This window comes from Thalia democratica, chromosome 6, assembly GCF_965202585.1.
Source record: "Thalia democratica chromosome 6, ktThaDemo2.hap1.1, whole genome shotgun sequence".
NCBI classification, from domain to species: domain Eukaryota; kingdom Metazoa; phylum Chordata; class Thaliacea; order Salpida; family Salpidae; genus Thalia; species Thalia democratica.
Window position 1 is genome coordinate 60,267,502 of NC_139170.1, and position 17,251 is coordinate 60,284,752.

Consider the following 17,251-nt stretch of genomic DNA (forward strand, 5'->3'; position numbering starts at 1 on the left):
TACCATTACTTAACAACTGTAGTTCTTTATATTTTGTTTTTTTTTACATTAATGTATTTTGTAAGATGATGCTTTTTGTTTTTTGCTATATTTTTGGTTTAGCATAAATATGTATCAATTACAATCCATGTTGAGATTAAAAGTTTTCTTTATTTTTTTAAGTGGTTTTCTGTATATAATTTTTTTTGTAATTACTTGAGACAACTTTGTATTAAACCTTTTGCTACTTTATAGTGTATATATTCATAGCTTTTACGTGTTTATGTTAATAAAAAAATAAACAAAACATATACTTTTTCTTTAGGTTTACTTGACCAATATATTTAATACTTATGCATAACTACTTTTAAATCGAAATTATAAAAAAGCATACTAAATTACATTAACAATGTACTACATTTAATCTAACAAAAAATGTTTTAAATAACTTATAGCATTAAATATGGATTATCCTAAACAATATAATTTTATAAGCTAAATACGCAATGCTGTTTCAATGTATGTCATATGTTTCTGTATGAATTTATTAACATTGTTAGAATTTAAACAAAAGTTGATTGTGTCTAATTACAATAATTGACACTAATGAACAAATTAATTTTCTCTTTGTTATAGTTTATTGTGCAAAGCACAAAAAGTCTTAATATAAAAGGTCGTTTGCAATAGCTTTATTTTCTCGTAAATGTACAGAAAAATTGTTAGTGTTATTTTCATAACTTTAAGTACTAAGTTTTACCATTTTTTAATTTTATAGAACTACAAGAAAACATTTTTTTTATTTAAGCACTCTATCTATTGTATACTGTTAGTTTTACTGTACTTATATTAAATTTAGATTCCCTAATCTAATACTTAAATAAATCTACTTTTTTAAAATTTAATAATCTATGTTTCAGTGACTATTATTTAAAAATTGAAGCTTAAAAGATGACATCGTTTCAAGCAAAAGGTATAGTTTATTTTTAAGTATTTTTATTGACTAACTTTCAAAATTTTGATCATTAAAAAAACTATTTAATTTAAGTCATCTTAAAAGTAAAACAGTTCAGTATTTTTTAATAATGTTAAAGCTTATAAACCATTATGATGTTTATCAGTTGCTTGAAAACTAAATGAATTTGGTATAATTAATTATTACCAAGTTAAAAAAAGCCAAAAAATATACAATATTTTTTTTTTTGTATTTTACAAAGTTCTTAAATAATTTAAAATATATCTCAATTACTTGTGTAATTTTTTTATGCTTAACTTTTTCCTGCTTATAGATAAATAAATAAATAAGTTTTAAAACCATTTTTCATTGAACTAGATTCTGTTATATTGAGTAAATAGTTTAACTGGAATATAAAAATGTTAAAATAGTATAACAGAAATTTTGAAATAGTTCATGATAAATTTACACCAATGAGTATTAAACTAATAACTATGAAATGTAAACTAATGTCAATATAACTTTTTGTTTGGGAAATAAAAAGTAATGCATACTAAATTTAAAACTTGAAACATTTTGTGGCAACTTTTTTGTTTGTCTTATAAATAAGAAAATTAGTTTTTCTTTGTGAGCCACTTGCTTAGTTTTTTGTAAGCATTTGACTAGAGATAGTTTGTAAGTAAACAATTATATAGTTGTTATTTTAATTAACAAAAAATGTTCATGTTCAGGAGCATAGTACTTGGTAGTCAAATTAAAACAATCAATATTTTTTGAATTACCAGATTGTTCAATTGCTAGGTACAGTTGTGTAGAAATACAAGTTAAATTAGTTCAAAATTTAAATGGATTAAAGTTTAAGTTAGGTAGTTTTAAAAGTTACCTGAAGCAAAAAAAAAAAAAAAACATTTAATGTGCAACAAAAAGAAGCTTAGATTTTATTAAAAAAAAAAAAACTAAAAATTAGAAATCTACCATCATTAGAATTTAAATTGTACTTGTACTTTTGTAGACTTTGAAAAATGTTAATACATAAAGTATGAGAGTTTTTGTTGTTTAAATGTAATAGTACTCTTTGAAAATTTGTTACAAACTTTTAATTTTACACTTTAGTTTTATTTAGAAAACAGTTATAACTGAGTATTTATATCAAATCAAAAATTAAGAGTTCGAGAAAGACTTTTAGTTTGTTTAAGTACATCCTTAAAAGTTTTAATCTTAAAGTCGATTAAAGTAATTATACTAAAGTTTGTTGTTTGTAAAACTACTTTCAGTTTGCTACTTATCGTTTATAACTTTAAACAAAATGCAAAAATGCAACTTGAACTTATAATATCTTCCATCAAAAAGTTTAATTCATGTTTAAAAACTATCAAAGGCAAATATCATTTTTTCTAAGTGCTTTAGGTTGATACAAATTTGTTTAATTAAAACTAAACTTGAATTAAACCCTTTCTTAGATAACAACTTATGGTTTAACTTTTGATTTTTAACGATTTAAATAAAAGGAATAGTTCTCAGTTGGTTTAAAAAAGTCACTCGCAAGTCGCACTGTGTACATTGTGTACACTGTGTACAAGAAAGTTGCCCAACTATTTGTAATAATTGTAGTAAACAATAAACAAACTAAAATAAGAATAAAAATAAATAAGCAGTAATAAACTACAGTCACCTCTTGCGAATCTACGCGCATTGCGTTTTCAGTAAAAGTACATAAATAAACGAAAGAACGTAACCAAACTAGGGTTTTTCGTTGTTTCTGTAGATTTGTAGGTTTTCGAGTAATTTTTGTATTTTTTGAGAATTCTAGATGTGTAACTAAATTAAAGTGCGTAGATTTGCTAGAAGTCGCTTTACTAGTACTTATTAATGAATTGTAACTTTTTTTATTTGTTTAAAGTAAAAGTTCTTTGTTGTTTTACTAGTCGCATTTTACCGACTCATTTTCAATAATGATATACAGCAAGTTTAATTTTTTATGTTTTCTTGCTAATTATAACATAGAAAGTATTGAGAAAATGTTTAATTTGAAACACTTTACTTTTGCGTAGAAATTTATCAGATTAAGTGATAAAAATAGTTTTTGCTCTGTAATACTTTTTAGTGCTTGATACTTAAACTTACGATAAATAAAACTAATGTACTTTATAAAGTATTTTAATTTTTTTATGTAAAGTATAGTAGTTTACAAACTATTTTATTGTATATTCTTACAAAAGTTCTAAACAGTTGTTATTCGAATATAAAAACTAAAAAAAGTAAATCGTTTTTAAATAAAAAGTTGAGTAATAAATAACAAATAGTAACTAATATATCTACAACAAAAAGTTGTAGCTTTAAAAAACATCAAGAATTTATAAAATCATTAGCAATGATAAACGATAAAAAGATATAACAGTTGTTATTCGAATATAAGAACTATAAAAGTTAAATCGTTTAAATAACAAAGTTGTCTCTGTTTACAGAAAAACAACACTTTTTAAGTGATGAATTTGATTTATTGATTATTTGTAAATCTATTGACTAATTTATATTATAGTCAGGTTTATTGACATACAAAGATGATGAAAAGTAATTACTTGTAAAAACATAAGATAATTTCAAGAATGTAGTGAAAAAGTTAAAAAATATATATAAAGTTGTGTTTGTTTACAGAAAAGCCAAACTTTTTAGGTGATGAACTTGATATAACAGAAATATTCAATGAAATTTTCAAAGATTTAGAAGAACTCGGACAAAAAGTAAACGAATATGGTTTGTATTGTTTTGTTATGTTTAGAATAGTTGTACTAATTAAAGTTTATTTTTGCAATAACTAAAAGACCGAGCTCAAAAATTAAAAAAAAACACCGACAAAACTAAAAGAAGGTAATCAAGAATGTGGAACTGACATGAGAATGCTGCAGGAAAAGCAATCGTTAGCAGCAAGCAAATCAGATTTGGTCGAAGAAACATTCCAGACTTCTAAAAATCAAGAAGTTGTTGAAAGCGAGATTAAAGTTGAAGAAATTCATAAATTTGAAGAAACAATTTCTACAAGTAAAGAATCGGAGACAAAGGTTTTTCAAACAATCGTAATTATATTTATTTTTTAAATACAAAGTTTATTATGCTTTACCCTAAAACGAAAAATTAAAAAACTTTGCCAGTTTTGTTACAAAGTTAAAGTAATAGACCGTTTCGGCGCGTGAAAGTTGGCGGCAATCGGGAAAAGCGGTTGTTGGGCGGCAATCCGGCACAGGGGATTCCCCTTTGTATTTTCAAGGTTGGCGTCGAGAAAGTCTAAAAGAGCCGAAGAGGTTCGAACAACGCCGACCACTTTCGAGAAAGGGATTCCCCGTGTAACACCATAAAGTCGGAACAGCGACACCAATGTTCAGACGAAGGTGTTTAGTCTGTTCGCATTCCGGTGGAGATCGAACAAGCCCGGATCGCGCCGACTATGAAGCTGTTCTTGGCTGCCACAAAATACAGATTTGGGTTAAAAACAGTTTGCTACAAAAATCTTTTGCTCGAAGAGTTGAAAAAACCCAAAGCTTCGGTCCTATTCTGATTAAAAACGTGCTCGAAAAAAAATCTTAAGTAGACAGTTACGATATTGACCTCAATAATAACAATTTATGACATTTTTTTCTGCATACTGTAATGATAAAAAATTAGTCAATTATAAATAAGATTTATAATAACGTACTAAACTTTAGACTCTCAGTGTGAACTATTGATGATAAACAACGTAATTATACTTTAAAGGTTGTAAAAAGAAGAAATTTATCAACCACAGACAGGAAAATGATCAGAAAAAGAATGTCGCAGCGTTGGATGAACGAAAAATCACTTGATGAATTTGTGAGGGTTAGTATAAACTTTAAATTAATTTTAAATTCACTTTTTCACCACAATTTATTTTATACATATACATATAGATTTTTTACCTGTACCTATAAAAGTCGCTTGTTATGGGAAATATTTAAAGATTTGTTAAATTAAACTTTAGTTAAACTATTGGTGTATGCTTTTTTTTTTGTTGCTCAGTTGTACAAAATAAGTTGAGATAGTTTGTATTTTTGTGCTTAAAAGGTTTGCATAAATATGTTAGTAGAACAATCATCTTAAAAAAAGTATCTTGTTTTTGTACTTTAACAAAGTATTTGTTTGCCCATATTCATTAATTCATTAAATCCTAATAATTATGGACTAAGTTTCTTAAAAATGATGTTTCTACGAACTTGTTTAGTAAAACATATCTATAGGTACGTACTGCTTCAGAAAGAGAGCCAAAGAGCATTTCAGTAGGACATAGCAACGAAGAAACCATCGGGTCAGATGTGGAAAAAAGATCAGTGAAAGTTAATAGTAGAGATTTAGAAAAGATCTGTCTTAGTCAATTCTTAAATGAGATGGCAGCAACCGAAGTTGAAAAGGTAAATCAGTTTAAGTAAAAACAGAAAACAAATATAGGAAAGAGTGCATTTAAATTTTTAATTTAATATCAAAACTAGACTGTGTGTCTGAAATAGTTTTATGTATAATTTTGGTTTTGCTTTTTACGTATATTTATTTTGTACACTTGGTACAATTTTTAATCAATAATTAATCTAGAAATATTTGATAACTAGTAGTTGTAATCACTTTAGAAGCTTATCTCCATATATACAGGCTGCCTCGGAAAGAGAGACAAACAGCATGCAAGTAATGGACACAGAATCAAAAGAAACTGCCATAGTGGAGAACCCAGCATCAAGTAGCAGGATAAATACAATTGATACTGATGCGGACGAAGAACTGGTCACATTCAGCCAGTTCATAGAAGACTTGGTATTGAGATCAGATAAAGGAAAAATAAATAATCAGCTTAAAGTAAGAGTTAAATAAGCGTTATATTAAAAATTTGCCATATTTCTGTTGTAAGTAGATATTTTGTTTTGGAACAACCTGTATAACTTAAATAAATTACTCTAAAATGGTTATAACTATTCTATATATTTTTTCGATTTTGATATAACTCTGAAAATCTAAATTTTTACAGATTAAAAGTGCAACCAAAGATCGCAGCTGTAAAGTGGAAAAAGCTTCGGATGAATTGAAAAAGAAACGAATATTAGTAAAAATCGAAACTGAAAATGTTAACAAACAAGCAGTTGATAAAAAAGAAAAACGAAAGAGTAAATTCCTAAATTTCTTTAGCTTTTAATCAACGTTTCTATAATACGCACCATTGTTTGATTATTTGTTTATTTTAGAGTACATAAAAAGTTTATTTGAAAATATTTAATTAAAATGTTCTTCAAACTTTTTTTGTCTTAAAAAAGTTAAACTTGTCTTGTATTAGTTTTTCACATAACTAAAGCCTTATAATGTTAACTAAAGTTTTAGTGAAAAATAAAAGAATGCACAAACTGATAAAGTGATAAATTCTTTGTCAAAATATTATGAAGTTATAAACTGTGATAAAGTGTTACTTCATAAAAGAAACTTAAAATTATTAGTCCTTTGTTTTAAATTTTAAAAAACTAAAATCTTATTAAAGTTTCAAAGGATAAAGAAGTTCAACATAACATTCTGAAATTAAATAATTAAAAGCATTGTAGTTATAAATAAAACTGTAATAGTTAAAAACAGTTTAACACTTGATAATTTTTTATTTGATAGGTTCAATTATATGCATTCAAAGTCATAAGACTTTAAACACCTGATTTCAAGTTTTCTAAATAATTTAAACTTATAATTAATCAATTAATTAATAATAATTTTTATGTTTTTAAAAACTTGTATATTTTTTACATTTTGATACAGTTGTATCTTTTCCTTGTATAGTTTTACAAATTAAACTATTGGAATTTTTTAAACTTTTATTTTACATTTTAGCTTTCGAAAAATTAGTGCGTGTCTAAATTATGTTACTTAAAATTGTAGTATGAAGTTACAAAGTTATTTGAATTAATTCAGTGGTTTTTTACGTCTAATACAAAGTTTATTTTGCTGACTTGTTTTTTTATGCAATAACTTTTTTGTTTACAATAAATAATAGAAAACTTTTAAATTAAAAATACTGAATATATTGAAACTACCGATTGTATTAACTAGTTATATAGTAAAAAGAAAGTATCAAAATATTTATTTCTGTACACATTTTGATGGTTTTTGTATAATTTTTTCAAATAATCTTTTTTCTAGAATTCTACCAATATTCTTTTGTACCAAGTACTTTTAGTAATTGTTTAACTGTTTTATAATCTTTTTATCATTGTATATACTGATTTGGGCTACTTGTTTGTAAAATAGACTATTTTTTCTACTCGTTCATTAATCATTTGAATTATGAACATATATAAATGACTACTTGTGTAAAAAATCTGAGGCAAAATGTTAACTACTTTAAACTTTAAAATAGTGATAACTAATAATAAGTTGCTTAAAATAAATCAAACTAATAGTTTACAAAAAGTAACAGTATACGGCGTCCGGCTACGAAACCACAGTCTTCCGGTTCGTAGCCGGACGCCTTATCCATTGGGCTAAGCGACCGGTCTATTAAAAACTCACATCAGCGATTATATATGTTAAGTTTTGATGCACGCGTGAAAAAGCCAATTAACGGTTTCATTCAGCTATAGAGCGCTGTGGGCGCATTTAAAAGTTAAATTGGTTTGTCATAGTATGATTTGGCTTTTCTTTCAATAAATATAGTATGTGCTTTATTTAGTACGTTTAATAAATATAGTACGTATTTTAGTCAGACTGTTTACGTTTTTTATTAAGTAAACTAAAACAACTTTGCCTACATAAACATAAACTTATAGATAACTTGATTCATAAATTACTAATGTGTTTTAAATATAGCTTTAACTGATAGTATAATTATTAATTATTACCATATTATAGCATTAACAATACACTTGATATAAAAATTTTGAAGTTTACTTCTAACCAAAATATTTTACTTCGAAACTAATTAAAATAAATATTTTTCTAAGCTTAAAATAATAAAAAAAATAACAGACTAAAAGCCAATTATTTTGACATACTAATTTACAAAAACTTAAAGTTCTACACTATATTTCTTATATTTTATTGTTTATCTTAAAATTTAAAAACTTATTTATATTTTGCAATTTTTTAAGTTAGTTTTATACTTATTTCTTAGTATATTTTCTTTAATTAAAATTTTTATGTTTCAAAATTGTTACTTTAAACTAAATTCTATAAAAATAAATCATTTTAATATTTATAAGTGAGGTACTTTTTTAAAATGTTATAAGTGGTCTTAAAAGTCTTAAAAATCTAAAAACTTTTGATAATACTAAAAATAAAATTAGTGAGTTTTTTATTACAAAAATAAATTTTGCTACTATCCTGTTTATTAAATTATCATCTAAAAACAATCAAACATGATCATTTTAAAGCTTTAAATAACGGAGTTTTTCATGTCTTAAATTTCAGCTTTTGTACATTCATTTTATTGTACCACTTGTTTTTCAAGATTAATAAACTTGTATATTTATTACATAAGTAATACTATCTGGTTTAAACAAAATGTTAGATAAATATCTTTTTCAGAAACTATAAGTTTTATATTGTTTGGAAATGTGCGCTTGATTATCAAATACAAAAACTAATAACTAAATTAACTCATTTGCTTTACAGAATTTATCAAAATCAAAATTTCCAAGTCCCAAATCATCTTCTGTACTAGTTTTACCTATCTTCTTTATTTTTTTATTATGGTGTACATCATTAATGTTTTTAATTTGGTTTTGTTGCTCGTTTATTCTTTTTAATTCATCAATTGTTTCATCCATCATCAATTTGTTTTCTGTATTTTCATTATCTTGTCTATTAATTTCATCAAGCTTTATTGAATCGACAGGTTTTTGTCTTTTTAACTTCTTACATCTTAAACTTTTCCCAGACACATGCCAAAGATACCTAAAAACGAAAGATAACACAGCAACATAAACTCCACCTATCACTAATATGAGCAGTTTATTGTCCTTATAAGTATGGTGTATTACAACTAAAACTGCCAAGATAATTCGTCCAAATAAGTAATATGGTATAAGAAAAAATCCACCAATCATTTTGAATAAATTTGTTGCTCTGTTTGTAAAATTATACTACTTATTGATGTGACGAAAACAAACTGATTAATATTATAAACTAATGTAAATACTAAACATTGTTGACCATTAGATAATTGATAGAAAACTTATACTAATTTCAAAAAAGTTATCTTTATTTTTATAACAATAATTTATTTTTGCGGGTAAAATTATTTATAGTTATAGACGATTTATCGTGAAGTACGACTCGATAATCAAAGGGTTCCTTACTTAAACTAAACTTTCTTAATCATTTAATAAACTGTCTATAAAATATAAATATAAACAAAAATTTAAAACATTTTTTGTTTTTGTTTATTATTTTCTAGATTAATTTGAATACAGACAACAAATTAACAAACATTGATTTAAACTTATTAATATTGTTAACAAACAATATAAACATGCACCAATTAGACATTATTATTTATCTGCATATAGAAAAACAAAGCTTCTGAAAAAATCAATATGTTTTAAATTAAACTTATTAAACTGCAAAAATGTTAAAATACAAAGTACATTAAGCATTAAGTAAAGCAGATTCATAGACAACTTCTTTGTTATATAAAAAACAACTTAACTGAGCTGAATTACAATAGTTAAAAGAAAAATATTTTAATATATTATATTGAAGCAAACTATAAGTTTTATGTTTTTAAAATAACTTTTAAATAGATATTAAAATGTATAATTTTAAACAACTGTTTCAAATTTAATTTAAAAACACTGTATACAATTTCGCAACTTAAAGCATTTTTTTTATTGAACCAATCTGATCCTTCTATTAATGCGTAAAACGTATGTGTTAAAATTACATGCAATAATACTTACTTAAGTCTCAACAAAGCTTACATGAATTAAGTAGATAAAAATATATTAGTATGTATTAAGTAACACCGCATCATAGTTATTGTTCTATTGAAAAATATTTTTAAGCCTATTGGCTAGAAATAGTTATTTAAAACTTCTGAAGAGGATTGAAAACAAAAAATCATACATTTCTACTAAAAGCTTTGTAAATATTACTAAACTTTTGACTTGAAAAATTGCGTTAAATAACAGATATAATCGTTTATTTGGTACTTTGTATAAAAATAATATATATAATACCACCATATACACATATTTAAAGAACATTTGAATAATTATAAGCTACCTGTATAAATTCTTTTGTTGGAATTTTATTCCACACTTAAGTAAACACTTCTTGCTGATTACATACTTAAATACAAAAATAGCACCTGCATTAAAAAGCTGCCTTAAATTTTAGTACTTTATAATTATTAAAAAAGGCGTTCAAATTATTTGGTTCTAGGACCCTAGTGTACGAAAATCTTACAGTATCGAACACAATTTAGATACAGTGTAATGTCTTGTCCAGGACATTAAACATTCAAACTAAAATACGTAGAAGCATCTTATAAAAGTTTTTTTTTATTGTCTTAATAGTTAAATTATTCAATAAAACCACAACTGTAAGCTTTCATTAAAAAACAGTTTTTTTTTTAATTTTCAGCTTAAAGATATCATAGTGCACACTTATATGTATTTCTTCGTTTTACAAATCAGTCGGTATAAGTTCATAAAACCGATAAACACAACAAGGTTCTAATAAAATAATGTAATGATGTAAATTTTTATATACTAAGGATTAAAGTTATTACGATTATGTAAGCAGAATGTAAACTAAACATAAAAATAAGTAAGTTATATAACATTTTTTCTTCTATATATGTTTTAGTACATGTCGCTGAATTTTCTTCAGGATAAAAGTGTTTAAGCATTAACTGTAAACATTATGCTTTTAACAAAAGTAGTCTAATAATGGAATTATAGCCTACTCTATAAGATTTACATTTACATTACAATTTACTTTTTTTTTTCAATAACATTTCGTAACTTGGTTTTGCATATATAATTAGTTTTAATAAAAGTAGAAAAAGTTTAGGGCAGTTTCTTTATGAAAAATGTTATTTCAAGTTAAATTGAATCGAAAAGCTACAAACGTATTAAAATAAACTTTATACTCGGATTTTAATATTAATTAAGAGGTTTAAACAATTAAAAAATTAAACCTGCCGAGAATATCATCAGTTTTTGTTTTTATTACGTTCTTAAAGAGCACTTTGTAAGTAAAAAGTTTAAGTTATTTATGGTGTTATTGCAAAGAATTAATATAAGTTTGTTAATATAGAAGATTTTAACTTTATAAAACAAAAAGGTTAACTTAAAGTTTGAAGTGCTTTTGAAAAAATTACTTTACATTTATAAGTTTTTTATCCTATTAAAACAAGTTTTATGAAAACAACTAAATTAGTTTAAGTGTCGCTTAATTTCAAAAAAAAATTTACGAGAGAAACACCAGTTAAGTTACTAGTTTCTTTAAGGAAAACATAACGGTTTAAAATTATATTGTACACAAAAAATTTAAAAAATATTTTTACTTACAAAAACCTTGTTTTAAATTTGAAAGTTTTTAAAATAACATATTATCATGGTATTTAAGACTAGTTTTAAAATAAATATGAATTTGTAGATATCTTTTGTAATAGCGAAGTTTAAATATATTAAAAACTTAAGACGTTCAAAGCTTTTTTATAATTAATTAGCAAAACATAAAACTCAAAAATGCTTAGCGTTTCTAGTTAATCTAAACGCTAAAAGTTGAACTTATACAAAGAACATGTTTTATAAACAACTATTTTAAATTGTTATTATTACGATTTAGTTATAATCTTAAATCTTTTATTTGTTATTATTTAATATTTATTACCTTGCTTGTAATAAGTCTTTCTTAAACCATTTTTCTAACAATCTACTTGTTTATCATCTACAAAGTTTCTGGATTTTATATCTTTGAAACGCTCAAGTACTTGCTTAATGATCAATTACTTCGACACCGGGGGAATTTCATGAAAAATCAAAACAAAGCAAGTTCACAATGCTCTAACCACGCATCAAACACTTCATTAAATTGTTTTTAATACTTTTAAATGTTTCAGTTCGTTATAATTTAGTACAGCTATTGTGTATTATTATTAATCAATATTTCTAAGTGTTTTAATTTAAGTTTTTTATTTATTTGTTGTTCAATACAAGAAAAAATCACTTTTGTTTTGAGTAAAAACTATCATTTTTACTTTTAGGAGAATAATTGTTTAAATTCAAAACTTTTATAGTGCAAGAAAAAAAGAATAAAGTTTTTACTTTGTTAATTATGAGAGTCAAAACTAACATATAGCTTTGAGATGTTTAAAATTGTTGGTTTTTTTTTTAATAAGTTTAAATTTTGTTTGGCTTACATATTTACAACCTTGTAACTATACAACTTTAGTTATTGTTAAATTGAATGATAGTAGTATACCATTTTATACTTTTAATAGTATGAATTATATGTCAATTTCTTTTAGTAAAATAAAGAACTTAAGGAAACATTTTTTTGTCTTTATTTGAAATGAGCTATTTAATTTAAGAAATTATATTAAAATTAGCATCGCCAAAAACTTCTTTGTCTTTCAAAAAAAATTGTGTACAGTAGCTAGCACTTTCAACAACATAAAAGTTATGTAAATGTACAGATAAAGTACTAAAAAATAACAAAATTTGCTGTTTTGCTCAAAAAAAAAGTGTTGATTTAGCTTCAAAAAACTTTCATTACCTATACATCATAACACTTAACCTTTTAGTTTTAGTTCAGTTAACAAAATAATCTTAATTCAAGAACATTCAGTATTATCTAGTGTAGGTTTTAAATCTGTAGACTATTGTCAAAATTTTTTTTTGTTTTCATCAGAAACCCAAGAATATGTAGAGCAAATTCAAAAATTTTCTGGGACTGGTGTATATGCTAGGCCGCTGGTTTTAACTTTTATGATCCGCGTCCCAATTAAAATAAAATGCACATTTACCTTTTGCGGAAAGTAGTTTTCCAACCTTTGTTTTACCTTTTTTATTGGGTAGTTTGAAAAAAAAATATGGTGAGCGTTAAAACACAAGTAAGATTGGTTTATCTACAAAATGTATAAAAACAACTTGACGGAAACCTAATTAACTGTGTTATGTTTGTTATGTTGGTCATAAGTGTAAACAATTTATTTAAATTTTAAATAGACGAAAATAAATGTGTTCATGAGATCTGGTGAATAAAAAGACCTCTTGGTAATCAAGCTACATACTTAATACATACCCAAACTGTTTGTTCTGTTGTTAAATCATTTCTATATTTTAGCTTTCACTTTTTTTTATAAAAAAATATTTAAAAAAGTTGGTTTTGTCAAATTTTGTTTTTGAATGCAAGATATTTACAAAAAATTTTCAGCGTTGTACAAAGTTAAATTAAAATGTAATATTTTGGAATAACTTGGAAACTGAAGGACAAATAGATTAATGATGCATCTGACAATAAAGTTAGTCGCTTTACATATTAAAGCTTACATTTTATAAAACTATTTTATTAGTTTTTGGGTTTTATCTTGATTCCTATAAATTAAACAAATTTCTACAGATAGTTGTTTTACTCTTCCATATACATCTTTATCTATCTTTCTTATTAAAACATGCTATTTATAAGAGTTTTATGTTGAGTATATTTTTTGGAATATATATTTTACATATTTTCATTGTACACTTGAGGAATGAAAAAAACATTTATAAATTTGCAAATTTAAAAAACAGCGAAAAATTTGTTTACGGACATAACAGTATTATGCATTACATAGTTATTTTAAAATCATTGCTGTCTCCATTTATAGTGAAGTATAAGCTCGATTTGTAAAACTTTACTTACTTTCAAAGTCTTAACTTATAAACGGCTTTTATTGATGTTAAAGTTGTGAAAAACTGCTTTAAATAATATAAGCCGTTGAGAAGGCACATGTTTTTGGATGATATCTTGAGAAAAAATAGTATAAAACAGACTTTTGAAACCAAAAAATTTTAAGTGTGGTGTTTTATACTTTTTAAAAACAGATTTTAAAAAGAAAAAAGTATTTTAAAAGATTACTTTGTTTGAAATGAAACCATTATGCTTAAGTTTGATAGCTGATGTTGTTTTATAAAACTATAATAAATTGTGTTTAAGATTGTTGTACTTTAGCTTAAGGCATTTTAGTTTAAGAAGTTTTTTGAAACTCTAAACGTTATAAGGACTATTATTTTTTGTTATTCATCAAGAATTAAATAAAAAGCTGCTAAAAAAAATTTAAGATACTCTTTGTTTTATTTGTAAATTTAGATGAAGTTTAAAAAATTTCAGCTGAAAAACTGAAATATAAATAAAATAGCTTCTATAAGTTAAGTTTACCTTCATATGATCACTAAAATTAGTCTTTTTGAGAAGTAAGATATACAATTTTTTAAGTAAGTAATTTTCTGTATTGATAATTTTAACTCAAAGTAAACTTTTATAGTTCCCTACTATTTGCTAAAGTTATACAACAGTATTATATTTTTAAAACTTTTTTTTTGTAAAATAAACCGCACACAATGTTTTAATATATTTTGCACAGTTATAAAAAAATAGAATATTTATATAAGCAGTTTGTTACTACACAAAACTTTAAAATATAGTAATTAAGTTTATGGAATTCAGTTCATGTAATTGCTAAATTAACTTTGATTTTGTTTAATACTTTGTAAATTTTTGTAAATCAAAAAATCATTCGTTATCTTAACTAACCATTTTTTTACGAATATAATATAGTGAAAAACTGTTATATTTTGTTTTGTAAGTGCTATTCTAATCTCTGCTTTAAACAATTCTAGCATATGTATATATAATTGAATCTTTAATAGTTAAAAAAAACCTTGAAAAATTGGTAAGAGCTATAATTTATATTTGGTACTATTCATATCTCTTACATAGGAAAGTTTTTAAAAGAATTTAAGCATCAAGTTTGTTGCTGGTTTTTAGTTTAATTAAAAGTTTAATCAATTAAAGAATAGTTTTAATAATATGTTTCACAATTTTTTTTTCAGACAGTAATGGGGATTTTAGGTGTTTGGTTTTTTTTACCAAACTTTTTAAGCTATATTGCCCTATTCATTCAAGTTTTCGCATTTGCTAGTTTTGTATATCAAATGTTAGAAGGTAAGAACTAGAATTTATACATAGAAAATAATGACAATTTCCAAGTTTCTGTTAAACTCACAAATTTACACATTTTACAAATTAATCTAAATTTTAAGCATATAAACATAACAAAAGCATTTTAACATGTGTAACAAATGCATTACAACTTGTTGATATATACTTAATAATACACATTAGACAAAACTGATGCATTTTTAGGAGTTTTTTTTTTAACAACTTATAACATATTCTGTTACGTCACTGAAACACAGTTGATAAAAGTTATTATGTCTCAAGTAATATGGTTTCTCTAAAATTTAAACTAAAAGTACATGCATTAAGTATAATGAAACTTTATAATTTAAGACATTAAAAAGAAAGTACGAGAATAAATAATAATCACCCAAAATCTTTTTAATTTCTTGATTATTTTTTTGTCTACTCTTACTGTATAACTTTTATTTTAGACTATTAAAAAAAAATTGTTTAAGGTACAGATTTTCATTAAAAGTTTAAATAAAACCAATTAAATGATACTTTGTTAAATTAAAAACAGTTAATAGTTTGTTGTATCTTTAAAAATTATTAATACTTGCATAAGCTAGCATAATTCACTTAAAAATTTTTTATTTATCAGCAAAATAAAAATCTTTAAGCAGTTTTTTACATTCAATAAAATTAAACAGTTAAATTTATGTCACTTCAAGATATACAGATCAATCATAACTTGCGTTAAACTTTCACGACATATTGACAAATGCACAATGCGTTTTAATCTTCTTAAAATTTTAATGCGATTTGTGCGTTTAAAACCATGTGTTTTGGTTTAGCTATAAAAATTGTGCAATAGATTGTGTTTAGTTATTTTTATTTTAAAAATATACTATGTTTCATACTTATAAATTAATATTCTTGACCATGAGTACATTGTTACATTTAGATTCGGTTTCAATTATTCTGGCTTAAATTAGTTTGAAAACCAAATTTTAACTTGAAATAATGACTTTACTAAAATATTGAAATAAAGTTAAAGAATTGAAGAGTTTGTTTAAAATGGATTTTATTTTATAAGTAACTGAAACATAATGTGTTTTTGTATAGTACCACTGCTGTTTCTTTTTACAAAACAATTAATACAAAATACAATAAACACTGCTCTATTTATTAAACTACTGATTAATTAATAATAATCCTAAAAAAGATGTTTTTATTGATCTTTTTTTTTCATTCTAATCAACTGTAGTGTTTTAAAACCATTAAAGCTTATTCTAAATAAAATGCAAAACTGTTTTTAAACATAAGCTAAACTTACTAAACAACTTTAAAAACTATTTATTTTAGTAAAACATCAGATATTCAGTACAAAGTTAAAACTTAATTGTCATGTATTAATATATTAATTATTATGTCACAATTGTATCTTAAAAACGAATAGTGATTTTTAATATGCATAAACAGTAGAGAACAATGTGGAAGAGCAACTTGAGGACGAAGTAGTAGAAGAAATAAATAATCCTGATGATTTGATAAACAACAACCCACCTGATGTTGAAAGAGAACCATCTGAAGATAACTCGAATGATGTAAGCACGTCTGAAGATGCATCTGATATTGTCAGTGAATTGACCGAGACGTTAATTTTGACCCCGGATAGTGATGGTTAGCCGATACTTTTATATACTGCAATATGGTTTTATTACCTTTATTTCTTTTCAAACTTATTTTTTATATTTTCTTTGCTTAATTGTCTTTTTTTTTGGTTAGACAATTTTTAGTTGTTTAAGAAGTTGTAAGATAAATTTAATGCTTTGTAGAAAACTTGTATTTGATTAATAACTTTTTTGGTAAAAAATTTAAACAAAAAATGTCGACATAGTATTTCTATTGAGTAAGATATTTTCGGTACACACTTTTTAACTACCATTGTGTATAACTAAGCTATAGAATACAATATTAACATTAATTTATCATCAAGCTTTAATAAACTTTAACATTATATTCTATAGCTTAATCATACACTACAGTATTTGAAAAGCGTGTATGAATAATTTCCTTTTTCACTAAATATGCAATGAATTTTTCAATGTATTTATTTATATATGTTTATTTTTTATGTAGTATTTTTAATGCTATAAAATTTCTAAAAACATA